The 27,762-nt window shown below is 42.9% G+C and overlaps 1 protein-coding gene across 1 annotated transcript in view; it reads right to left on the bottom strand.

Annotated features, from left to right (window-relative positions):
* Nucleotides 1–15,394, bottom strand: part of LPAR2 (lysophosphatidic acid receptor 2) — a 60,369-nt gene extending 44,975 nt beyond the window's left edge. The window contains exon 1 of the mRNA XM_089509344.1: nt 15,326–15,394. The gene's annotated coding sequence lies outside the window, so the exon portion shown is untranslated. The remainder of the gene's footprint in view (nt 1–15,325) is intronic.
* Nucleotides 15,395–27,762: the final 12,368 nt, after the last annotated feature.

Below are 27,762 nucleotides of genomic sequence, written 5' to 3'. Positions count from 1 at the left end.
CTGGTAGTCCTTGGCAGCTTCCTTTCCCAAATCTAACCAGGCCTGACCCTGCTGACATGCTTAAGTGAAAGGAAACTCCAAAGCCGCACAACACATATTATAGGACCTCAGAACGTAAGATGCATGAATCAGGGGAAACTAGCTATAATAAAATAAGAAATGGAACACACAAGTATTACAATATTTGGGGTAAATGAGCTAAAGTAGACAGGAATGGGACATTTTGAGTCAGATAATTACACAGTGTTTTGAAAATCTAGTAAGAAATGGGGTGGCATTTATAGCGAGTTAGACCAAAAGCAGTCAAAGGATATAATACAAAGACTGACTGAATTATGCTAATAAGATTTCAGGAAAAACCGATCAATATAACGGTAATCCAATTTATGTTCCAATTATGAGGCAGAAGAAGAAGAAACTGAAAGATTCTATGGTGGAGACCAGGAGGAAATTAATTACACACCAAAACAGGTCTTCTTGTTAATCAGAGGCAACTGAAATGCAAAAGTAGGAAACAGAGCAAAATCAAAGGTTGCTGGAAAATTTGGCCTAGGATCAAGAAATTAAACAGAAGGCTGACAGACTGAATTTTGTAAGGCCAACATACTCTTTATCATAAACACATTCTTCAAGCAACCCAAGAAGCAACTATAAACATCACCTGCTAGCCAATTTAGAAACAGAACAGACTAAATAATTGGAAGCAGAAGATGGAGAGGCTCCATTCTCTCTGCAAAAACAAGTCAGGTTTGTGGACAGATTGTGGTGCAGACCATGAACTACTAATATTAAAAAATGAGAATAAAGCTAAAGAATACTAAACCAATTATCATGCTGAAATACAACCTGAAGAACATCCCTGTAGAATGTAAAGATAACATAAAAAATAGATTCGCCCTATTATAACGAATTGACCAGGACCAGAAGAACTCTGTACTGAAGCCAAGGACATTGTTAGGGAGGAATGCAAAAGGACACTATCTGCAGCCAAAAAGAAACAGAAACCTCAATAGATAACAGATGAAACTCTTCAAGCAGTTAAGGATAGACAAGAAGCAAAAGTAAAAGGTGAGAGAAATAGAGTCAGAACCCTGAATGACTTGTGTTCAATGACTTGTGTGCAAGGACAAGGAGAACAACTGTAATAATCAATGTAGTGAAATAAAAGTTGACAATTAAAAAAAAGAAGAACGAGCGACCTCTTCCACAAGATCCAAGAAGTCAAAGGGAAATTTAAACTAAGAGTGGGGATGTTTTACGGCCAGCAGGGGAACACATACATGAACATGAACAAGTAGAAATAACAAGACGTAGAAGAACTGTATAAAAGAGGTGAAAGTCTGACAGATTCATTTCCATTTTTAGAAAGTGAAGTGGAAGCTGTCCTCAGAACAGTTAGAATGAATAAATCACCAGGAACAGATGGCATACCAACGGAGCTGCTTGACGGTACAGAGGCAGACTCTACTCTGGTTTGAGAAAATCTGTCAACATATGTAGAAAACAAAAGAATGGCCCACAGATTGGAAATGCTCCATATACATTCCAGTCTCCAACAAAGGGAACACCAGGGATTGCAGTAACAACAAGATTACTGTCTTGGGGCAGTTATGAAGAAATTAGACAAAATCTTCAAGTATAACTATTGTTTTTATTGTTGTTGTGTGCCTTCAAGTTGTTTCCAACATATGGCAACCCTATCATAGGCTTTTCTTGGCAAATTTCTTTTGTGGAAGTTTGCTATTGCCATCCTCTGAAGCTGAAAGAGTGTGACTTGCACAAGGTCACCCAGTGGGTTTACATGGCTAAACCAGGAGTGTAACAATATACAATTGAACACTAAAGTTAGGATTGTCCATGCTATTGTGTTTCCTATTTCCGTGTATGGCTGTCAAAGCTGGACAGTAAAGAAAATCTGAAATATTTGCTGGCGAAGAGTTATATGGATACTGTGGACTGCTAAAAAGACAACTAAATGGGTCCTAAAGCAAATCAAATCTAAATTCTCCTTAAAAATCAAGATAATTAAACTGAGAGTGACATGCTTTGGACAGATCATGAGTAGACATGACTTACTAGAGAAGACAATGATGCTTGGTAAGGTAGAAGGCAGTAGGGGAAGAGAAAAACCATATTCCAGCAGGGCTGTTGATGATAGATGAGGGATGTCTTAAATAACCACCATCTTTTAATGTGTTAAATAAATAAATAAAGCCTGATGTTTGCCCATTTCCTCCTCTGTTTGGTACAATTTTAATCTAACCTGACACGGTTCAGACATTGTGCAAAGCTTCTTTTGGTTTTTAAACTTCCAAGGGAATTGAGATCTTGCAAAGTTTACCTTTGGGGCTTTAATCGGTTTAATTAGTGGCATAATCAGGCAAAGCTTAGTTGATTAATCACAGAGAGCCAATCTTAATTCCTGGGGCTGTGAGTTAAGACTATACTCATTTTCTTCTGAGGTTATGATTGTTTCTGGGTGAGGAGGGGAATAAAAAAGAAAACAAAAAAGACAGCTTTTCTAACAGACGAATAAATAAATAAATCCTAAAATACTATGTATTTTTTTAAAACTTAAATAGTAAACTGAGTAAAACAGAGGTAATTATCTAACTAACACACTTTAATTGGTTGTCAGCTATTTACCTTCCATGTTAATAACATTGGTTCAAAACACACTGCAGAGATAATCCAGTTTGAGACCATTTTAACTGCCCTGGCTCAGTGCTAGGAACTGTAGTTTATTGTGGCACCAAAGCTCTCTCTGACAGAGAAGGCTAAATGCCTCACAAAACTCCATTTCCCAGAATTCCCTAGCATTGAGCCAGGGCAGTTAAAGCACTCAAACTGGGTTATTCCTGCAGTATGTTTTGACCATTGTTTAAGGAAGCTGAAAGCAAAGGTGGCAACGTTTGGCCTGCTAGATGGCTTCTCCTACAACTGCCATGAATCCAAACCAGCATAGCTACGATAAGGGACTGTGGTCCAAAGCATCCAGAGGTTTTTCACCCCTGGCCTAGAGCAAAGATGTAGGAAGTGCTCTTGCTGACCTATAACTCTCCCGGCCCCACCATCCACATGGTAGAGGCAGGGGGGCATAGGTATCCTTGCATGTAGGGTTGCCATCCTGGGGGACCTCAAAACTAGGAAAAAATGTAGGTCAAAGCTTAAAATGTAGGACATTTTTTAAAAATTTCCTGGCCAGGAAATTAACCAAAAAAAAGGTCCTACATTTTTAAACCTTCTCCAAGGCCTCGCTGGGCCTGGGAGACAGCCTCTCCCAAGCCCCTTGAGGACTCTAGGGCCCCGCTGGAGCCTGGGAGACTCTGTAGGCAAGAGGTGCACCATGTTAAGAACTGCATTAAGCAAACTTAGGCTGCTGCACACTGCTTTCACTCTCATCACTCCATCCTATGGAATCCTGGGATTTGTAGTTTGTTGTGGTGCCAGGGCTGGGCTTTGAAATCTCAGACATAAGAGAGGCAAAAGGCTTGGGCTGCATCTACACTGGAGAAATCATTTGGTTTGAGACCACTTTAACTGCCTCAGCTGAATGCTATGGAATTCTGGGAATGGTGGTCTGTTCCAGCACCACAGCAGAATGGCAGTTAAACCCCTGGAAAGCTATCTGACCAAGGTGACCAATGCCCTCACCCCAAAATGTAGGGCACCCAAGCAAAAAAATGTAGGACATGGCCAAAAATAAAAGCTACAAACACCCATGTAATTATAAATCCATGCTTCTTAGCCATGATCCAAATGGAGAACATGTCCTGGAAAAGGAGGAGGATGCCTGGTCACCTTGTCTCTGGTCCAAAATACACTGCAGAAATAAAACAATGCTGGACTGAAATGCCCAGAGTTCCTCACCAAAGCTGCATCCACACTGAGGAAATAATCCAGTTTGAGAGTGACTTAACTGTCCTGGGTTAGTGCTGGGGAATGCTGGGAATTGTAGTACACTGTGGCCCCAGAGCTATCTCTGACAGGGAGTCCCATAATTCTCCAAACGTAGTTGAACTGCAGTGCCCAGAATTCCTCCCCAGGTGCATCCACATTGAGGAAATGGTCCAGTTTGAGACTGCTCAGTGCTGGGGAATCCTGGGAATTGTAGTCTATTGTGGCACCAGAGCTCTCTGACAGAGAAGGCCAAATGCCTCAGACACCAGAATTCCAGAGCATTGAGCTTTGGCAGTTAAAGGGGTCTCAAAGTGCGGGGGGGGGGGGGGGGAGAGAAAAGCCTGGGAGTGTGACTGAGCTTGGCTGTGGGGCTGCTCCGAGAGGAGGAGGAGGAGGCGGAGGGAGGGAGGGAGCCAAGGGAAGTGCCAGGACCATCCGGAGCAGCCTCCTCTCTTCCACCGCAGCCCCCAGGCAATGCCTCCTCTGTGGATTATTCAGGCTCCTTTTGTCAAAAGAGCTCTGGTGCCACAAGAAACTACACTTCCCAGAATCCCATAGCACTGATCCATGGATGTTTAAGGGGGGAGTCAAACTATTTCTGCAGCCTTTGCTACCCCAAAGCCCTTCCTATTTACAAGCAAGGCAAAAGCTCTTCCTTTACCAAGCCATTGAAAACCAACCCAAGCGGAGGGCTGATTGCTTCTTTCCCATTGGTCAGCTTCGGGATAAATTTGCATATTACAATTAAAGGTGTTTAGGGCCTCAAAAACGATACTGTGATAAAGAATTACAAGAATACTGACGCGGTAGACATTTAAAAGATGAGGCAATTAAACTCCCAGACAACATGAACGATTTATGGCCTTTTTTTCTTTTCTCACTGTAACCTGGAAAGTAAGGCTTCCTGAGGGTATATATACCAAGTGGGCTCACTCGGTATATAATAGCTCTGAGTGGCAGATGTTTTAAAGAGCTGCTCTCTAGGCTACGCCAGTGCGCCAAGTGGGGAGAGTGGCGCACAGCCGTGTGGAGGAGCAGACCCCGAACCGGGAACAAGGCGTGGGGGGCCCCCAAACCGGGCCGTGACCGTGAGGGGCCCCCCAAAAGCGTGATTGTCACGGGGGCCGCCGGGTTATGGCATCCCTACTTGCATCAGATATCCAGAGGAATAAATGTGTGGCTATCAAAGCCAGCGGAGTCACATGGCAACAGCATAACCTCCAACATTTCACAGTTGAAATTAAGAACACATGTGCTCAAGCAATATCAGGGTATAGTCAAAATGGCAAAAGTAATTAATGAGGAAGAATAGGGAAGCTAGGAAAGGTTGCATCAGTTTGCTTTTACCCAAGCCTACTGGGAAGGACAAGTTTCTGCTCCCTCTTCTTCTTTTCCTTCACTGAATTAACTGAGTACAAACTGCTTTTGCACTCTGGTCTCATTTTGCAGCAACTGAAGTAAGCTGAAGACAAATGAGGAAAGGAGGAAGAGAGAGAAACCAGGATGTTTTAGAAACAGCTGAAAAAGTGGAGCAACAGAGGATTAACTGAGACTGCCCCTTCCAAACTGGGAGAGTTGGTGGACATGAGACAGGTGGAGAAGAGCAGACCCTGCCTACATGTGTCACCCATTCATGCAAGTTAAAACTGAATAATCAGTCTCGAGGGAGGAGTCTGGATATTTCAGATAAACTGATCATATCACCATCAAGACCAGTCTTTCCAATGAGCAGAGTGAGGCAACCTCACCTCCAGTGGCAGATGCTGAGGTGCAGCAATGACAACCCTACAGCCTTTCTTCCTGAGTCCCCAGCTGTTTTTTTCCTCTGGTAGGGAACAACCTATGGCATGCCTAGTATATTTGACAGCCAGCATGGATCATTTTTTAACACCCACTTCCTCTCTTCAGCACCCTTTTCTTGGTCTGGTGGAGCTGCTGGCCAGGTGGGAGAGGGAGGCGACTCTTTTTAGTACCCGGCCAGCAGAGCCACAAGATCCAGAGAGCAGTCCAGTCCCACCAATGACTCTTGGTGGCTGTTCCTGCCATCCCACAGCCTTTTTTGGATCTGGTGGAGCAGCTGGGTGAATGGCAGAGGGAGAAGACTCGTTTTCCTGTCCAGAGCCACTAGACCAGGAAGGAAGCCCCTTCCCACCATCTCACCAAGTGGCACCACCCTCTGAAGTGTCACCCAGTATGGTCTGCACCCATCTAGTGGCATCCCTGGGCACAAGGCCTGTACTGCACTCCCTAACCTAGCCTGCTGACTCGTGGAATAGAGACTCACTATCCTGGTTGGTTGCTAGACCTGAAAGGAAGCCTCTTTCCACCATCTCACCAAACGACACCACCCTCTGAAGTGTCATCCAATGTGGCCTGCACCCCTCTAGTGATGCCCCTGGCTACAAGGCCTGTCCTGCATCCCCTAACCTAACCTGCTGACCTCTGGAATAGCGTACCAGTCATCCTCCTTTTCCAGGACATGCCCTACATTTCTACCTTCTGTCCAGGAGGAATTCCAAAATGTTCTCCATTTTGAGCCTAAGAAGCCATTGAATAACACCACGTTTGCCGTTCCCTTTTCAAAAATGTGTCTACTTGGCAGCCTGTCCTCCCTGCAAATAGTGAGATAGGGTGAATCCTTCTAAAGTTCTTATTTCTAGGAGCGGTGGCAGACAAGACTTGCACCCAGGGCTGGGGAGTGTTTGTTTCTCACAGGGGCAAAGGACATGTGTTAGGCAATGGTCTGCTTGAGGACACAATGCAAATACTGAAAGGCGTTTTTCCTTCATTTCACCACAATGGACAAACGAAAGGAATAATTTAAATGTAGATTCAAATTCTGTAAGTATATTGAAAGCCAACTAGGCATGTTAATGAAGAAAAATATAGTTGCATACATAATAAAATACAGTGTATATATATGTGTGTGTATGTGTGTGTGTGTGTATGTGTGTGTGTGTGTGTGTGTGTATATATATATATAGAGTAATTGTACATAAACCATATGAAATTAATGTATATTTATATCAGCACCCTTAGCTTTTATTATTGATGTCCTACATTTTTCTGCACCTTGTCTCATTTATGGTTAGGACATCTGGTTGCCTTAAGTGGATGATACTATGTCAATGCTACTCCACATTCTTTTTATATGTAGAACTGAGAGAGGAGGATCATCTTATAATTTCAAAGAGAGAGAGTAATGGAACAATCCTGTTGCTGTTTGTCTGCCTACTGTTTATTTGTTTCTATTTATTGTTTAAATTATTATTGATCTTTTAAAACATGTTTTAATTGTAAAGTGTTTAATTCTATTTTAAGAGAGGGAGGGTTGGGGGATTTGATATGTAAATTTTTAATGCTGTAAGCTGCCCCGATTGCCTGAGTGCAGATGGGGTGGGATATAAATAAATTTTATTATTATCATCATCAACTGCTTCAGACGACAAAATATTTGAAGACTGGGCCCAAGCAATAAGTACTGTCATCTGATGTGCCAGAAGTTGCCCAAGCAGAGTTAGAATTGGCATGCTGAGAAGCATGTAAGTTTGTATTCTACAGACCCCAAGATCTATTATATGAGCTGATATTGATTGGGCATCTTTTTGCACATCTGTGTGTTACAATCTTCTTTACTGCTTGGCAGGAAGACTCTGGCAGGAGATTAATATGGGTATCTTTGTCCTGTATTTGTTTCTTCAGAGAGATGAAGGTGGTTTCAAAGAGGTTTTGGTGCTCAAGGCATTTACATGTCCCATCTTTGCCTCTTTGGGAAACAGGTTTTGGATGGGAGTGGGGGTTGGAGGATTTATATTGTTTCACATAAACCTGCAAAACATGTTTAACCAGAGGTGACAGCTGGGCAGGATGCAATTGATTCCATATCAAAGGACTGTGGTATTTCAGTTTCATTCTCAAGAACTAGAAAATGAGCCTGTCTCCTCCAGTGACAGCATCTCAAAGGAAGCCTAAAAAAAAAGGGGGGGGGGGATTCAGCTGAGAGAAGCTGAAGCAGTGGGTGGGATGGTGCAAGCTCCTTTTGGAAGGCAAGGAAGCAGAGACCATAGAGCTCCTTGGGTGGGGCCTGGGTGCTGACAGGTAAAAGTCTGGCTTTGCTTTTGCGATCAGACAAAACCACTGACCTTGGAGCATAGCTCTAAGGGTGGAGGAGACCACAAACAAGACTCCATTTCAAAACAGAAGGGCCCCAAATGGTCCGATATGAGGAACAAAGGTGCCGAGTCCTGGCATTTGGAAGCAAGGACGTTCTGTTCTTGTTTGGCCTGATGGATGAGGGGTGAAGTGAACATACCTTTGTGAATACTAATGGGGTAAGGGAGATGTAACAAAAAGTCCAAAACGCTTGCAGTCATTTAGACAACTAGTAGCTAGTCTAGTCTACATGTAAGTGCGTTATGTGAACTGCTGCAGATTTTTGCACATCCACATCAGATGTTGCTTCTTTTTAATCCCTTTATTTTCATTTTTTAAATGTCAAAGTGCAAGAAATGCCATTCAGAAGCAAATCCTTCAATTAACATAAGTTCAACCAAAATGACTTACTTTAAAAATGCGTTTTTAAAAAAGAATAATTATCATTTAAGCTAGGGACCATAACTTCTGAACTGCATTTTGCTACTTAATTTTTTTATCTTTTAATAAATAATAATAATAATAATAATAATAATAATAATTTTATTTATATCCCACCTCTCCATCTGGGATCGAGGCGGATGTAGTACCTTTGAGACTAACTGAAAGAAAGAAGTTGGCAGCATGAGCTTTCGTAGACTTCAGTCTACTTCCTCAGATGCTTTTGGACCAAAAAGCATCTGAGGAAGTAGACCGAAGTCTATGGAAGCTCAATCTGCCAACTTCTTTCTTTCAGTTACTCTCAAAGGTGCTACAAGCTCTCTCTACATACTGATTTTAAAGACTAACATGGCTATATCTTTTAATTTTTTTTTATTATATTAGTGTAGTCCTACACATTAATGCAAAAAAGAAGAAGGTTACAACATAACCAACAGTTTAAACCAGTGAGGAGGTAACTGGCAGTCATGGGCGGTATATGTTTGTGTGCATGCATGGCAGGGAAGAGGAAACATAATTACTGAGTGGTGCGGCTTACACCACACGGTATGGACTGCCCACGGGTGTTCAGCCTGCCTTTGGAGTTGGCCATGATGACAGCAGAGCTTCCCCCTGCTTTCTGAAGACCTAGGATAGAGCCACTTTATCCTGTCAGTGTGCTCAGTCCCTTTGAGCAGAGGTGCGTCTACACTGTAGAAATAATGCAGTTCAACACCACTAAGTGCTGTAGCTCGAATCCTGGGATTTGTAGCTTTACAAGGTCTTTAGCCTTCTCAGCCCAAGAATGCTAGTGCCTCACAAAACTACAAATCCCAGGATTATGTCAGATGGAGCCATGCCAGTCAAAGTAGTGTCAAACGGCATTATTTCTACAGCACAGATGCACCCAAGCTCTCATTCAAATCATGAATGACCCTTTCAAAAGGGGCCTAGGACTCTGGTTATATAACTTCAGCCCAGATGTATTCTGCAATCGAGACACAACTAATTTACTGTGAGGGTGCTGGCGGTCTCTTCCAACTCTATGATTCTATGACCTTTATCCCTGCAGAATACTGACTAGTTGAGACCAATTTGATCCTCAAAATGTCTTACCAAATTTTTGTTGACATAAAAAACTGTACAAAAATGTGGTATTTGACACTCAATATAATTTGATGTTATTTGCAATTATTCAATTTTAGCATTTAAGAATTCATATTGGACAACTTTTGATTGCTGATATGGAATGGCATTTATTATTTCCCTGTACTTGACGTGCTGTGATATTTGACATTACTAGATTCTGACAAAGAGTCAGATATGAAATCTCATAAATTGTAAGCTTTTCAATGCAACCAAAGAGTAAACCATTCAGATCTCATTCTGAAGGGGGGGGGGTCACATTCATGACCACCTGACTTTTAATTTGAAATATTTAGTGAATATTTGTTTCACCTTTTCTGACACAAAAACTCTGCTACATCTCTGCTACAAAATCCATGTTATGAGAAAAGACAAAACGGACTGTAGAAGGTCCCTTCAAAACTTATTATGTTCTCCCCCACCTCAGTCTTAGAAAGGAACAGAGAAGTTTTGGAGTTAGATTTGTTTGGTCCCATACAGACAGGCCAAAATAACGCTGCTTCGGGTCACTTTGGAGGTATGCTGTATTAATTATGCAAGCATCCTAAGAAGCCGGAAGCTGTGCCAAAGCTATGCTGCACTCCTTAGGACTGGAGTGTGGCTTTGGCATGGCTTCCAGCCCCTTAGGATGCATGCATCATTAAAACAACATATCTCCAAAGTGACCTGAAGCAGCTTTATTTTGGCCTGTCTGTATGGGGCCAATGTAAGGCAAATAAAACACACAGAATGTGCATCCACACTGTAGAAATAATGCAGTTCGACTCCACTTTAACTTTAACTCCATCCTACAGAATACTGACTGGGATTTGTAGCTTTGTGAAGCACCAGCACACTTTGGCAGAGAAGGCTAAAGACCTTGTAAAACTACAAATCCCAGGATTTCATATGAGGTGCAGCACTTAAAAGTGGTGCATTATTTCTACAGTGTTGGTGCACCCTTAGACTCTCCTTACATACAAGGTTTAGGTAAATCCTAGGAGTAACACATATCCATCCCCTGGTTCCTCGTATAAATCTTCCTAGATCCTAACTAACAAAAGTGACTTGAGGAATGCCATGAACTGGATAGACAGCTTGCAATATGGGGTGGGGATGGAGAGATGGGAGATTATGAAAAGCCCAGCAAGGTGATGGACATCGTCCTTGCCCTACCAGTTTTTCAGTGGGGCCTATGAAAAAATCCCTTACACATTTTGTACTCTCAAATGATAACCATTATCTTTCAATCTTGAGAGAGTTTGTTCTCCTTGGGCCTCTTATCTCTAGCAAGATTGGCCCAACAGACACAGTCGTGGCAGCTGCAACAACAGAGAACCACTGCCCTTTGGAGTATTTGTCATGATTCTATTACCACTATTAATAAAGATGTGTGGATTAAATATTTCTTTAGTGAAATCCAGGAATTACATTCACTGGGCTTTGAAATACAGCCTGCTGTTCATTCTGATGATATTTTGGCTCATGGTAAGACATATAGCAGCATAATTGTCCACTTTTACCAGGGACAAAATGTGGAACAAATTCAAGACCAAACTGTAGGACAACTGCAGGACAAAACTCAGCCCAAAATGTAGGACATTGAAGAAAAATGGTGGACCTTAAATGTCCTACATTTTGAGCTGAGTTTTGTCCTGCAGTTGCCCTACAGTTTGGTCTTGAATTTGTCCTACATTTTGTCCCTGGTAAAAGTGGACAATTATGGCAGCCCTAGCTTCCCGTAACCCAGTAATGGATGATAAGAGCTGTAGTCCAAACCATATGGAGATCAGCATGTTGCAGGCATCTGGCATGTCCCCAATGAAATTACCTGTAGCAATGCATCACAGACAGGGGCAGCTCAGGATATTTTGCTGCTTGGGTTGGAAAATCCAAAACTGGTCCCCCTCACTAACTATGATGGGATACAATGCATTCAGGAAGATCTCTAGGGCTACATCCACACTGCAGAAATAATCCAGGTTGATACCGCTTCAGCTGTCATGGCTCCATAAAATGGTATTCTGGGGGCTGTAATTTTGTGGGACATTAAGCCTTCTCTCTTAGAGCTCTAGGACAACAAACTACAATTCCCAGGATTCCACAGCATTGACCCTGGGAGTTAAAGTGGTGCCAAAGTGGATTATTTCTACAGTGCAGCTGCAGTGAACTATATGCTGCATTTACTTTGGTGGAACGAGTGCCACTATGCATAACCAAGGCCCTTGCACTGCTCACATGCACTTCAACAGGTGTGTGCTACTCACTTTTCTGCAGGACTCGCCCACAGTTCATACCTATTTCCTCCCAATTTTCAGTCTTCCTAAGAGACAGAGGATGTATCTACACTATAGAAATAATGCAGTTTGACACCACTTTAAATGCTGCAGTTCCATCCTATAAAATCCTGATATCTGTAATTTTACAAGGTCTTTAGCCTTCTCTGCCAAAGAGTGCTGGTATTTCACAAAACTACAAATCCCAGGATTCTGTGGGATGGAGCCAAAACAATTAAAGTGGTATTAAACCATATTATTTTTGCAGTGTCAATAAACCCAGAGTCTGGAATTGTTCTAGTGCTCCACTATGCTGGTTACTGTTTCTCTGGGGTACGGACCGAAAACAAATCCACCAGCTCCAAGCAGCCTATTTCTGCAATTCCTGACTCCCTTCATGGCCCTTGTGCCCAGGGCCTTTTTCTTCCTGCCACCATCTCTGATGCTGATGTAATAGGCCAGGAGGATTTTCCAGCCCATACCATCCCCTGCTCACCTTGCTTCAGGGCAGGTTGAATAACCTTTGGCATGGCCATCCAAAGTCCACCCCATGAGAGTTCTTCTACAAGGACAAGGAATTATGTCCTTGTACTTTGTTCAGCAGGTATTGGTTGCCCAGGCTTCCGGCACTACCAGTATTTATCAACCCAAGGACTTCCCCATGCTGAGTCAATACAGCTGTGTAAAAATGCAAGGAAGGATGGGTTCATACCATACATTCCCAGAGAAGAAAGGGACACAAATCCTTCTGGTTTGGACTGAGATCGGACTGGGAGAAAATATCTGGGCGAAATTTCTGCTTGTCTTTGGTATTATGCAACCTGTCTTGGGACTGGTAAAGGAAGGGTTTGTTCCTCTACCTGAGGTTGCATCTCCACTGCCAAAATAATCCACTTTAACTGCCATGGGTCAATGCTGTGCAATTCTGGGCAATGTAGTCTGTTGTGGGACCAGAGCCATCTGACAGAGAAGGCTAAATATCTCACAAAACTACAATTCCCATAATTCTATAGATCTGAATCATGGCATTAAAGTGGTGTCAACCTGGATTATTTCTGAAGTGTGGATGCACCCTGAGAGTCAGCACGGTGTAGTGGTTGGGTGTTTGATGACAACTCTGGACACCAAGGTTTGATTTCCAGCTGAGCCATGAACGCCACCAAGTGACATTGGGCAAGTCGCATACTCTCATCCTCAGGGGAAGGCAATGGTAAACTTCTGAACAAATCTTGCCAAGAAAACCCCACGATATGGTGGGTCACCTTAGGGTCACCGTAAGTCTGAAATGATTTGAAAGCATCACAACAAAAATGGCTCAGACAGCAAAGGGTGCATCTACACTGTAGAAAACAGTAATACAGTTCGACACCACTTTAACTTCTGTGGCTCCATCCTACAGAATCCTGCAATGTGTACTTTTGTGAGGCGCCAGCACTTTTGGCAGAGAAGGATAATAAGACCTTGCAACACTTCAGATCTGAGGATCCCATCGGATGGAGCTACAGGACTTAAAAGTGGTGTCCAAGTGCATTATTTCCACAGTGAAGATGAACCCAAAGTCTTTTGGGCTGGCCCAGAGCTGAAAGCAGACTAGTGACTCTGTTTTATGACACAGCCGCTCCTGTGCCCTTTGCCGCATTATAACCTTTCACAATCATTAAAAAGCCAAACAACACCAAGGTGCATATTCTACACAGCAGACACCTATCAGTCCAGCCACAACACCATTATCATCTTCCAGTCTTCTCCCCGTACCATTCCCATAACATCCCATTTCATATTTCTGTAATGTGCAACACAGTCTGATTGTAGAAAGAAAGTTGTTGTTCTTGCTTCTCTCATGAAGACAAGGGCTGCATCTGCACTGCAGAAATCAAACCAGATTATTTCTGCAAGTGCAGATGCAGCCAATGAAAGAGTTAAGAACAAGGATTACTGGTTCAGAGTTCACTGACAGAAGGTGTTGAAATGAAGCTCTGGCTATTGAAATCAGGACTCCCGGCTCCCAAAGGATTTGGTTTTGGGCCCCAGTAGCTTATTCTTACCATTAAACCCAACTCCCTGGGCCTTCCCATCACCTCACTACTCAATATCCTGTGACCTGCTCCTTCTCACAACCACGAGGGCTAGAAACCCCTTATTGTTTTGATAAACAAATGCCCAGATTCTTAAAATTCCAGCCAAGTGGGAAGCAGCCCTCTCTCTCCTTACAGGCCAGATCAGATCAGACTGCCTTCCTCCTTTAGGGCCAAACTGAACCCATTTCCTTAAACTCTTATCTTCCTTCTTTCAACAAGTTGGGACTCATTCTCCAAACAGCAAAGATTTGAATTAAACTGAGCTCCCTCCATGCTCCTACCTTCTCTCCACTGTGAAAGAGTGGGCAATTCTAGGAGGAGAAGGAGAAACACCCGGAGGCAGCACCCATCCATCCATCCTCATGCACCCACCCACCCGGGTGTATCTACACTGTAGAAATGATGCAGTTTGACACCACTTTAATTGCCAGGGCTCCATTCTACAGAATCCTGGGATTTGTAGTTTGGCGAGACACCAGTCTGCTTAAGCAGAAAAAGCTTCAAGACCTTGCAAAACCACAAATCCCAGGTGTCCATCGGACGGAGCAACAGTCTTAAAGTTGTGTCCAACTGCATTATTTCTACAATGTAGATTCACCTTAGGGCTAGGTAGACCCAGCATTGTTTATTTAATTTTAATACATCTATATGTATGGCAGTTAAAGTAATGTCAAACTGCATTATTTCTATGGCGTAGATGCACTCTAGGTCTGGGTAGACCCAGAATTGTTTATCTAATTCATTTACACTGATATACATGTATTTAATACATTTATATTTATAAACCTGGCAGTTAAAGTAGTGTCAAACTGCATTATTTCTACGGTGGAGACGCACCCTAGACCTGAGTAGACCCAGAATTGTTTGTTTAATACATTTATACTGATATACATTTAAACATGGCAGTTAAAGTGGTGTCAAACTGCATTATTTCTACAGTGCAGAAGCACTCTAAGTCTGGGTAGCCCCAGAAGTGTTTATTTAACTCATTTATACTGATAGACATGTATTAAACACAAGTAGTTGATACATGTATACATATGGCAGTTAAAGCGGTGTCAAACTATTATCTCTACAGTGTGGATGCACCCTTGGTCTGGGGAGCCCCAGAAGTGTTTATTTAATTCATTTATGTTGATATACATGTTATTTGGTACATGCCTTTAATACATTCACCTTTCTATACACTTGGCGTCCCCCCTGGTGTCCCCACAGTCTCCCATCCCCAGAATTCCCTAGCATGGAGCCAGGGCGGTTAAGGCGGAATCAAAGCGGATTATTTCCCCAGTGCGGACGCAGCCAATTGTTTCCAAAAGCGCGCCAAAGTTTCCCCAGCCCTCCCTCCTTTGGAGCCTGAAGGCAGAAATTCCTTACCTGAAGGCAGCAGCAGGACTGCCCTCCTCCAAGAAAGAGAGAGAGAAAAAGGCCCCCTTTAGGGCTGGGTTGCCCACCAAGGAGACCTGGAGGGGCTTCTGGAGAAAGAGGTCCTTCTTCTCATTGCTTGGCTCTGTTCAAGAAAACTGAAAGGAAAGGAAAGGAAGAAAGAAAGAGGCACACGTATCCAGCCTCAAACTTTGGTCCCAGAGGCCCCTCTTTGGAAAGGCTGACTCCTGCAAGGAAGGCACTGGGGCAAAGGCTTGCTCTCCTTCTTTCTTTCTCTCTTTCTTTCTTTCTTTCTTTCTTCCTCTCTCAGCCCATCCCTCTTTGTGGCCTCGCCTGGGCCCGCCTTCCTTGCTGAGCAGGAGACCTGAGCCACCCAGGAATTGTCTCTGTAACCTGAGTCTTTTTCACGGCCTTTTTGGAGGGGGAATCTGGTGGTGTTTGGAGCTCAGCACTAGAGCCTTTCTTTCTCTTTCCTCCACTTCTCCAAAAGTTTTCTTTTTTGATCTGGAAAATGAGGGGCTCTTTCTATGGGTTTGCCTTCTGGAAGTGTTGGGAAGAAGGGAGGAGGGAATTGGAGTTTAGGATGGGTAGACACTTTTTGTGTGTGTGTGTGTGGCTACACTGCAGAAATAATCCAGGGTGACACCGCTTTAACTCCAGGAGCTAAGCCTCACTGCGGAAAGGAAGCAGTTGGACACCACTTTAGGCTAATACTGCAGAAGTCATCCAGGTTTGGTCCCAAACACAGTGCAGAAATAACCTAGGTTGAGACCTCTTTAACTGCCCCGGCTCAATGCCTACAAATTGTGGCACCAGAGCTCTCTCTGACAGAGAAGGCTAAATGACTCACAAAACTACTGTTCCCAGGATTCCCTAGCTCCTAGCAGTCTCAAACCAGGTTATTTCTACAGCATGTTTTGGACCGTTGACTTCACTTTGACCGTTGTGGCTCAGTGTTACGGGATTCTGAGCATTATAGTTTGTTGTGGCACCAGAGCTCTCTGATAGAGAAGGCTGAACGTCTCACAAACACTACAGATCCCAGAACTCCCTCGCACTGAGCCAGGGCAGTTAAAGCAGTGCCAAAGTGGATTGTTTCTGCAGTTTGGATGCAGCCCTACCGCCATTCTGTCCAATCCTGGGATTTCTAGTTTTGGTGAGCTTGGTCTGTCAGAGAGCTCTGGTACCTCACCACAACTACAAATTCCCAGGACAGTCATGGCAGTTAAGCCAGTGTCAAACTGCTTTATTTATGCAGTGTGGATTATCGCAGGGTTGTGGTGGAGTGCCTTCTAATTGTTTCCAACTTATGGCGACCCTAAGGGGAATCTTTCATGGGGCTTTCTTGTCAAGATTTGTTCAGAGGAGGTTTGCCCTTGCCATCCCCTGTGGCTGAGAGAGTGTGACTTGCCCAAGGTCACTCAGTGAGTTTACACGGCCAAACTGGGAATCAAATCCTGGTCTCCAGAGTCACAGTCCAACACTCAAACCACTGTGCCACTCTGTCCTCCACCTCCGTACCATCCATTAAACCCTACTATTAGGCTGAGTGACACCCTTATCATAAGACGCCTTACACTCCATGACACAATTTTGTGGGTTGGGGTTTTGTTTTGTTTTTGACAACCACACTTTCAAGCAACAGGGCATTTTTCTTGAAAACGGAACAAAATTGACATTTATATTAAAAAGATGGGACGCTCTGGAAATATGGGGGGGGGGGGAACGATGCTGTCCCATTTAAAACGGTAAACATGGTTTTAACCTAGTTATGGCTGACCATGCGGCCCACTGGGCCCATTTGTATGAATTCCTTTGCCGGCAGCCCCTATTCCCCCCAGCTTTTGTATGATCACGGGGAGAATGTCAAAGCACCCACTCTCTACAAGCCGAATGTGGTCTGAATGGCATCCCTGTCCATTGAAGAGAGGTGCTTCTAACACAGACACAGGGTTCTTTTGCTGGAGCCAGTCCAGCAGCAGTGGCTTCAACCACCAAACTTCAAAGTCCCATTTCAGGTGATGAGAGCATGGAAATCTTGCCAGTCCTGCAACACAATACAGCGGAAAGTTCTAAGGAAGCCCCATTCGGGTGAAAATAGGAGTAGTGTCAGAGCACAGCGTTACTCTTCCGGGCTGACTGTTATTTTGCTGCCTGAGTTGGAGTAACAAACGATGCTTCCCTGCCCAAGTCAAGATACCCAAAGTGCTCAGGAGAGATGAGACAGAAAAATCCCCAAAGCTCCTTTTCTGTCCCTAGCAGCAAAAAGCCAACAACAAATGAAACAACACCGTATTTCTCTTTTGTGACATCCCAAATCTACTGCCTGAGATAGCTGCAGTTCAGCTGACCTTGGTGCTTTGGTAGAGGTTCCCGTTCATTTCAGTTTGCGTTGCACAGGAAAACTTCCCAGAAGGTTACACAATGTGTAAATCACCGTGTTTTGCAGGGAAGATAATCCATTACAGGTTGACTCTCCCTTTTCTGAAATGCTTGGGACCAGAACTGTTTGGAATTTTAGATCTTTTTGGATTTTGGAATATTTGCATATACATGCTAAAATGTCTTAGAGATGGAACCCAAATCTAAACATGAATTTTATTTGTGTTTCATATACACTTTATACAGATAAACTGAAGGCAATTTCATCGATCACATTTTAAAGAATTTTGTCTGTGAAACAAAGTTTGTGTACACTGAACCATCAGAAAGCAAAGTGTCACTAATTCAGTTACTCATGTGGACCATTTTTGATTTCAGAATCCCATATAAGGAATGCTCAACCTGTTACCGAGTATGGATTTATATAAAGATTTGGGTGCCATGCGGTCTGAAGCCATGACCCCTGACTGACCCCATAGCCATCCGCCATTAACCTAAGAGCAAGGAGACCATGTAGACAGCTGCCTTGCCAAGGCATGGTCTCAGGAAAAAGGTAGATTTGAACCTTTCAGAGGAAGTTTTGGGAGATGCAAAACCAGATCTGCAGGGACCAGCAGAAGGGAAGACAATAGATGTGGCTTCCTTCTTAATGAGCCAGTGATTAACTTAATGGCTCAGCCATCAAGGTATCTGCTCTCCCGAAAAGTACCAGACCTCTTGCACTGTGCAACTATTGTGTAGCTTTTGGCTTATCAATGCCCAAGCAATCAACGCCTTTGTCTCGCAGGCAGCCGTCACCTGAGGGCCTGTTTAGCCCTATATATGGTCCGAGTTTTCAACTCCTCACTGGGCTTGTTGAGCATTAAGTTTCTGAGCCTGAGATTCCGAGAGCATCTTGCTCTGCTGAAATCACTTGAGCGAAGCCAAGCTCACTGTCACTGGGCCTCTAGTTAGCTTTGCCCGCTGGAACTCAGCTCCTAAGCCACCGCGGCTGCTCTCTCCTTTCCGTTCTCGCAGCCGTGATCCACCATCCATCCTACATCTTATCTGACTTCCTGGAGAAGACGTCTAAGGTAATATTCCCAATAGTGCCATTCTCCTCCTTCCTTCACTCCCCGAATGTGTGTGTGCGTGTGTGATCCCTTTTGGTTTCGTGGCTTTAATAAATGTTCATAGTTTAATTGCACCACATTGGCATTTGAGTCTCTTTCTCTTGGGGGTGGACTAGGCGACCTCTGGTATACACATAGGGACACGATCCTGTGCGTGCGTTGTTAGGACAAGCCTCTCATAATATTTGAGCTAATTAAAATTCCTCTAATTCAATCCTTCCTAACAATCCTGTACTGAAAAATGTATTTGCACCTGTCCCTCTGTCTCTCTACCATTGGATGAAACTAGTTTCTTGCTTGTTTATTCATATGTGGAAAGAGTGCTGTGGATGAGGGGAGCTTGTGCACACATAGACACTTTGCCATGACTCCATCCTATGGCATCCCATGATTTGCAATTTAGCAAAGGCTCTTTAGACTTTTTACCCAAATCACTCCTCTAGTGCCTCTGATCAACTACAAGCCCCAGGATTCCACCGGATGGAAGCATAGCATTTAAAGTAGAATCACAGAGCCCATCAGCACTGCGGAAACAATCCAGTTTGACACCAGTGTAACTGCCAGGCCTCAACACTATGGATTTCTGGGAATTGTCATTTGTTGTGGCACCAGACCTCTAGCTGAGCAACACCACAAACTATACTTCCCAGAATTCCCTAGCATTGAGCCCTGGCAGTTAAAGTAATGTCAGACTGGATGATTTCTGCAGTGCTGATGCAGCCCTAGTGCTATAATTACATAGCACAAAAGGACCCTTTATTTCAGGTATTTTTTTCTGTCAGGCTGCTCACTTCCCTCACCTGTGATGAAAATGTCTGGGAAACTGGAACATGGAGATAAAATGAGACCAGGGAGGGTTCATTTCACCTCACCTGCACTCCCTGTGTAAAAAGCAAGCATGCACACATACACACATTTGTTCACATCAGACACAAACACAGCAGATAGGTGAACAATATTGGTTAGAGCACTGGAGGAAAACTCAGGGGGAACAGATGTGGTCAAATCCCTACTTAGTCATGGAACTCACTGGGTAACCTTAGACCAGCACAATCTTCCTCACAAGAACATTGTGAGGGTGGAAACGGGGGAGAACTATAGCTGCATCCGCACTGCAGAAATAATCCAGTCTGACACCACTTTAACTGCTGTAGCTCAATATTATGGAAGTCTGGGATTTATAGTTTGTTGAGGCACCAGAGCTCTCTAAAACTGAAGGCTAAATGTCTCAGAAAACTGCAGTTCTCAGAATTCCATAGCACTGAGCCATGGCAGTTAAAGTGATGTCAAAGATCATTTCTGCAATGCGGATGCAGCCTACATGCACCATGCTGAACTTCTTGAAAAAAGAAGCAGGATGTAAGTCCTTCTTTTTTCCTGAGCTCCTTGCCCATAAGGGTAATACAAATATTGTCTAATTTGGCCTTGTGGCCCACATCTTTACATTTGAGGAGAGAATATGGTTACTGTTTTAGTATTAGGAAGGTCTAATGGTCAGGGGGAGGATGCTGTGATTTGTAGCTTTTAACTGGATCTATGAAACTTTTAGTTCTCAACTCAGTTGCTACAATCTTCTTGGATCCTTATTTGAAAGCAGGACTGGCCCTACTATTATTAAGTTGAGTGGTATGACCACTCAGGTAGATTGCTGATATCCAAAGAAAAAACAGCATTTTTAAAAATATGAATTATTCTTATGGTATCCCTAGCATGGCATAGTGCTTTGAGCATTCGACTTTGGGAAACCAGGGTTCGAATCCAGGCTTGGCCATTAAAACCCACTTGGTGTCCCTGAGCAAGTCACACACTCAGCCTCAGAGGATGGCAATGGCAAACCCCCTCTGAAGAAACATGCCAAGAAAAGTCTTTGATAGGTTTGCCTTAGGCTTGCCATAATCGGAAGTGACTTGAAGGCACACAACAATAATCCTTACAGCAAGGAGGAGGAATTTGCAGGATTTCTTTTCCTGCACCAGGTGTCTGGGTTTGCCACTTTAACTTAAGGAAAGTGAAACTCCATTTGCTTCTCCACCTGAAGCAGCAAGTTGTCTTGGTTTTGCCCTGCTCAGAGGTATGCTCCATTGAACCCAGTGGGACATATTTCAGTGTACACAGCACAGGTTCAAACTATATAAGGCTTGCAGCCCAAGGCTTAGCTATGTTTACTCAGAAGTAAGTCCCTGTTGGTTCAACGAAATGTGTAACCTAGTACCCGCCTGTGTTTACTCAGAAGTACACCCCACTGTGTTCAATTGAGCTTGCATCCAGGTTAGTATGCATAAGCATACTGAGAAGTAAGTGGAAACCCCAGAAGTAAGTGAGGTTTATGTCTGGGTGAGTGGATATAGTAATGAGGTTGCAACTGCCCGCTCCTAACCCCCGTAAATAATTGGGTTTAGGACTGCCAGTTTCACGTCTTTGAATTGCCATCTGGATTAAGGGAATTCTGAAGTGGTGGGAATGGATTGCTAACCCTGAGGGACAATACAGCCTAATGTTTAAAGGAGGGCTGGCACAATCATAGTCAGGATGTTATACACACAGGAAGGAAGGAGAGAGAATGGAGAACGATACATTCTGGATATGGACATCTACTTCCTCAACAGTTTGGGATCTATGGGTCAGACACGGAGTAATTTGTAAAGAAAAAGAAACTCACGATTCCTGGATTGCATCCTTCATGCCCAGTGGGTGGAAGGAGGAAATAGTTGTGTGACAGGATCTGTACTCTGGATGCATTGCCACACTTAGCTGCAAGCCTGCATATCATGGATGTGAAACGGTGGCCCTCTTGATTTTTAAAGTTGCACCACCAACAGTCCTTCATCACAGTCTGTAGGTGCATCTACACTGTAAAAACACTGCTGTTTGACACCATTTTAATTGCTATATCTCCATCCCTATGGAATTCTGGGAATTGTAGACTTACAAGGTCTATAGCCTTCTCTGCCAAAAAGTTCTGCCTCACCAAACTACAAATCCCAGGATTCCATTGGATGGCACCATGGCAGTTAAAGTGGTGTCAAACTGCATTATTTCTATAGTTGGCTATGGCTGATGAGAATTATAGGCTCAACACATCTGGAGAGCTACATTTGTCTAGCCCCTTCTATACACACTTATCTGGGAGCCAGTATCTTTTGACTTAAGTGGGGCTTTTATCTGGGTAGACATGTATAGAATTGTATGTTGTTTTTTTTAAAGTATGCCAGAGTGGGAATCATGTTGTTGTCCAGATGTCTCCATAAAGTCCCAGAAGCCCCCATCCAGCATAGACAACAGGGAGGATCTGGGAGCTGGAGTTAGGACAACATCTGGACAGCCACATGATTCCCACCCCAGTGTACTTATTCATTTCCCAGTTCAAACACTTATGGAAAATTGGGGTGGGTTGGATATGAAGTGGCAAATCTGTTAACAAAACCCCTTGTTATAAAGTATTTTACATGTTCATTTATATGCTGTGTGTGTACTAGTCTTGCTGTTATTTAATTTGTTGCTGTTGCTTTGTTTATACTGCCTATGTTTTGTTAACTGAAATAAAGGCATTCATTCATTCATTCATTCATTCATCCTGCCTGTTCTTGCAAAAACCTTGTATTTATGTAGTTATTTCATTTATCCTCCAAAGAGCTCAAGTGAATGTAACTGATTCTCCCCTACTTATTCACACATTAGCCTTCAAAGGTAGGTCAGTGATAGTGACTAGACTAAGGTCACTTTGGCTAGATCCACACTGCAGATATAATCCAGTTTGACACCACTTTTAACTGTCATGGCTCAGTGCTATGGAAATCTAGGAAATGGTAGTTTGTTGTGGCACCAGGGCAAGCTCTAATGCCACAACAAGCTACCATTCCCAGAATTCCATGGCATTGAGCAATGACAGTTAAAGTGGTATCAAACTGCATTATTTCTTTAGTGTGAATCCTCACTGAGTTTCCTGGCTGTGCTGTGATTTGAACCTCGATCTCCCAAGCTCCCAACGTGTCTTGGCCATGCTCAGGTTCTCAAACATCCTTTTTGAATTGTGGTGCCCAGAATTGGACACAATATTCCAGGTTTTAGAATTGCTTAATTTTGTCAGCATTGTACTTTATGGTTATCAGTTTGTGGGAAGCTGTCCTAACTGGGCATCAGTGAGAGTGAGTCAGATTTTTTTAAAAAATCATGTCTTTTGTTCCTTGTTTTGTATTGAAAAAGAGAGGAAGCTCTGCTCATCTCACTACAGTCTCATATTTCTCCCAGGCATCACAACCTGATTCTTTGTCTTCTCTTCCTCCACAGCACTCTGCTGCTTAGGCAGAAACCTGGGCAGGAGTTTTTACTTTTCCTCTTCCCAAGTTTCCCTCAAAGTGTGGCCATTACTGTCCCCAGCCCCCCACTGTTTTACAAGCCAGTGAATTTCATGAGTCCTGGCCAAGAATTTCTCCAGGGCAGGCAGGAAGCAGAATGGGTCTTTTCTGAAGGAAGCCTTGAAGACTTTGGGACTTCTCAACCCCCTCCTCCTCCTCCTCCTCTTTTTGAGCCAGCTGTAGTGGAGAGTAATTTAAAACCAACTTGCTATAATTGCTGCCACATGTGTGAGGTTCCTCCATTCATCTCCTCTTTCCCAGGGTGTGAGTCACTCAGCTTCTAGTTTGTGTGGCTGACAAACAAGCTTTTTGAAAATAATAGTAATAGCTAAGCCTGCCTTCCCTTTCAGAACGATGGCCAGTTCAGATCTGGGTAGGTTCTGGGGCCAAAGTGAAAAGTCAGAATCAACTGCATGGCAGCATAGAAAATACGTCAGATTCCTAAGCACCAGCGTCAGAATTTTAGGAACTGTCCTCAGATTGTTACACACCCATATATAGGGGTGAAGAAATTTTAGGATAAGTAATCATGAAAGTTAGAATCGTACAAGCAATTGTATTTCCCATTATCAGGTATGGATGTGAGAGCTGGACGTTTAAGAAAATGGATAGAAAGAAAATCAATTCATTTGAGATGTGGTGCTAGGGAAGAGTGCTGTGAACACCGTGGACAGCCAAAAAGCCAAACAAATGGGTCCTAGAACAGATCAAGTCTGAAATCTCCCTGGAAGCCAAGATGATTAAACTGAGACTGTCATAACTTTGGCCACATCATGAGAAGGCACAACTCAATAGAAAATACAATAATGCTAGGAAAGGTGGTGAGAAGTAGAAAGAGAGGGAGACCACACTAGATGGATGGTCTCTATTAAGGAGGTCATGGGCATGAATCTGTAAGAACTAAGAAGAGTAAAGATAGGTACTCTTGGAGATATCTCATTGACAGGGTTGCCATGAGTCAAGATCAACCTGAGTGTGGTTAACAACAAATGTCAGCAATGTGCTGACTGAAGTTTCCAAGATCTACTTGGTGTGGTATTCAACTAGAATCCTCAAATCTATCAAATGGAGCCTGATGCGAAAAAGACTTACACTTTGAATCAGAAGAATTTGAAACCAAGAATATGATTATCAGAGCTGAATGGATCTCACAGTTCTTCGCACGCATACATACAAAAAGCTCATTCTTAGTTTACTTCAAGCTTTCTTCATTTCAGTGGAATAATTTCAGTGGCTGCCAAACAAGTGGGAGTCAGAGGTCCTTGTTGGGCTTGTGCAAATGACCTAGAGATCAAGCAGTAGTTCTGTGACTGCCATCTTCCCACTCCTGACCTTAGTTTTCAGGCACTAACTTGGTATGCCTCCAGTTCTGGGATACCCATTACGTCCACAGCTCCGAAAAGTAACTTTTGTGGACTATAAATTCAAGCATCCCAAAGCCATTGTGTTTGCTGAGGGCTGCAGAATTCTGGGAGCTGTAGTTAATACACACACACACACACACACACACACAGTTGGCCCTTCTTATCCACAGATTCAAGTATTCACAGCTTGAAAATATTTTCAAATTATATACATTCAAAAAAGCAAACCTTGATTTTGCCATTTTATATAAGGGACACCATTTTCCTATGTCATTATATATAATGGGACTTGCACATTCATGGATTTTGGTATCCACAGTGGGTCTTAGAATCAAACTCTAGTGGATACCAATGGCCCACTGTAATTGTACCACTCTCCGCAGTTGAAAATGTATCATGGAACATGGATACATGGAACAAACCCATAGGTCTTTATATAAACAAAATAAGTATAACATAGTGTTGTTGTTTTTTAAATTATAGCATCATTTTTGGTGCCTAGTATTGCAATAGGCTACATTTCACTGGAAAGTTCCCCTGTCTATGTTCCCATTGAAATGATTTCCCCAAAGTGCCATCGTGTTCCATCAGTGCTTCTACATGAGAATTTCCCAGTGGAAGGTGCCACATGCGTTGTATGGTGTCTGCCACCAACTCTATTCCCATTCTCACCTTTCAGCACTTGAAGCCTGAGGCAACTGTGTTGTCTTGCCTACTCTAGAAGGCCAGCCCCTGGGCAAGAGTGATTGACTGACAGACTGACAGATTGACTGATGATAAGGATCAATCAACAGACTGCTATTTATATTCATTCCCACCAGATGGCGCATAGAGTGGCTTGCGTTCAAATCACACCAATTTTTTTTAAAAAGTATGATATTGATATTTGGTTAAAACAATCAGTAAACAAAGCCATCTAGAAGGCTTGTGTTCCTAGGTCAGTTGCTGCAGGAGTCTTTTACAATGTAGGATGCATTTATTGCTTGGCTGTTTCACACTGATGCCAAGGCCTGCCTTGGGAAGAGGATAAGTCGTTTTCTTGAGATGGATCCAACAACCTCCTCCTCTTTGTTTGCTGAAGGGCTTTTGATAGAACAGAGGCCTCTGCTTTAACAGAAGCTGGGAGAAAGGGGGCTTTTGTTGATTTCCCTGCAGTCCACCCAATTGTCTTTTTCTTGTTGTATGTCTTCAAGTTATCGCCGACTGATGGCAACCCAAAAGGGACCCTATCATGGGGGTTTCCTTTTTTAAAATAATTTTTATTAATTTTAAATTACATCATCAACCCTAACCCCTCGCCCCTTTGTATTAAAATGATAACATTGTTCTTACACAATTGTTTTACAGTAAATAAATAATCAAAGTTTATCTTCAGTCCTGCGTTCTTAACTTCTAGATGATTCAAGTCAAATAATAACTATCCGTGTTAGAGTAACATTGTTCATCCTTCCTAAATTACAGTCTGTTTGGCGTAATGCATCCGTTTTACCTTTATCCACTTCTAACTTAAATGTAGTTCTTTTGTCACTTCAAATATTATTAGATTATTGAAATTTCTCTTGAGAAGTTATTTCTTTTGTGTATGAATATTCATTTAACTTTCATGTCATTTGTTCAAACTCGATTTACTCTTACAATACCTTATAAAATTATTCCGTTCCTTTTCATTTTTCTCAAAGGATTTACCGTTCATCAAACAAGTCAGTTTGTCCACTTCTATGGTATCCTAACATCTTTATCAACCATTCCTCTATTGTAGGGACCCTCTTGACCTTCCACAGTTGAGCCAACTGTATTCTCGCCACTGAGATCATGTAAAATAATTTTTCCCAGTGTTTATTTTTACCCTTCAGATATATATTATTGACCATGTTCAACAGATAGAAGTCTGGGACTAAATGGTACTTAATATTTAGTTTATTGCCTATTATTTGATGTATTTGTTTCCAAAATTCTTTAACTAGTGGGCATGTCCACCACATATGGATCCATGATCCTTCATCTTTGCCACATTTCCAACATAGATCTTGATGGTCTTATTAATTATGGCCAATTATACCGGTGTTAAATGCCACCTAAACTCCATCTTGTAATAATTTTCTTTGATGCTTTGGCATTTTGTAAATTTGTTTGTGTTTTTCCTCACCCATATCCAACTTATCAGTTCAATGTCTTTTCCTATAACCCTTGTCCATCGTATCATGGTTTCTTTGATCTGATCTTGTTCTAATTTCTGCTTTAATGATAATTTGTATAATTTTGATGTTTGTTTTAATTTATCTCCTAATAATAATATTTTATCTAAATTTTACCTATGTGGGACAAACCTGAATGGCAATCCCACATAGAAGCCAGTTTTGTGTTTACCAGTATATGGCAAGTTTGTTTTTTCCTAGAAATTGCCATAGCAACTTACCTCTCTTTTGGGTGGCTAAAAGAGCTTTCATTTATCTGTCACAAAACCCCCATCATTCCATTTCCAATACACTAATTTGTTTACTCAAGGTAATCTGCCCAGGTCTACCCAACTTCTGTATTTCAGTTTCACAAGATTAAGGTGAGCTAGTCTCCTTGCTTCTCATTTAGCTACCAGTTTTTAGAAGGTTTGGGGTGGTGGTGATGGTGGTGCTGATATGCCTTCATGTAATTTCTGACTTACGACGATCCTAAGGTGAACCTATTACAGGATTTTCTAGGCAAGATTTGTTCAGAAGGAGTTTTCCCCTTGCCTTCCTCTGAGGCAGAGAATATGTGACTTGCCTAAGATTACCAGGGGATTCTTACCCTGGTCTCCAGAGTCCTAGTGCAGTTCGAAAACCGCTACCCCACTGGCTCTACCCTAAAAGGCTAGAGGGTAAAATCTGGCTAAAATAAGATGGGGTTTATGAGTTCCTCCTGCCTCTCCCCTCCCCTCCGTATGGTATCATTCAAAATCATTAACAACGGGGTATATCTATTTCCCTCCCCTGCCGCCCCATGTGTAAATGTGTCCTGCCCATTTCATTTTACATGGTGACACCTGCTTCCTGCTGGATCACAGACCCCTTGTAATGTTGCTCCCCCCAGATCAATGTCTGGCTGGTGTTTACCAGCCCCTTGGCAACAGCTGTGCTGGATGGTGGCCCACTCAGTGCCTCCCCATTTGCAGCTCTTCTCTGCAACTCTGAAGGATCCAGTCTTTCCCTCTCTGTGGCATCACTAGAGTTGGTGTCACC

Source organism: Sceloporus occidentalis, unplaced genomic scaffold, assembly GCF_023333645.1.
Source record: "Sceloporus occidentalis isolate IW3139 unplaced genomic scaffold, rSceOcc1.0.p SCAF_1, whole genome shotgun sequence".
Taxonomy (NCBI): domain Eukaryota; kingdom Metazoa; phylum Chordata; class Lepidosauria; order Squamata; family Phrynosomatidae; genus Sceloporus; species Sceloporus occidentalis.
Note: the sequence above shows the minus strand (reverse complement) of the source record. Positions and strands in the feature narration are given on the sequence as shown.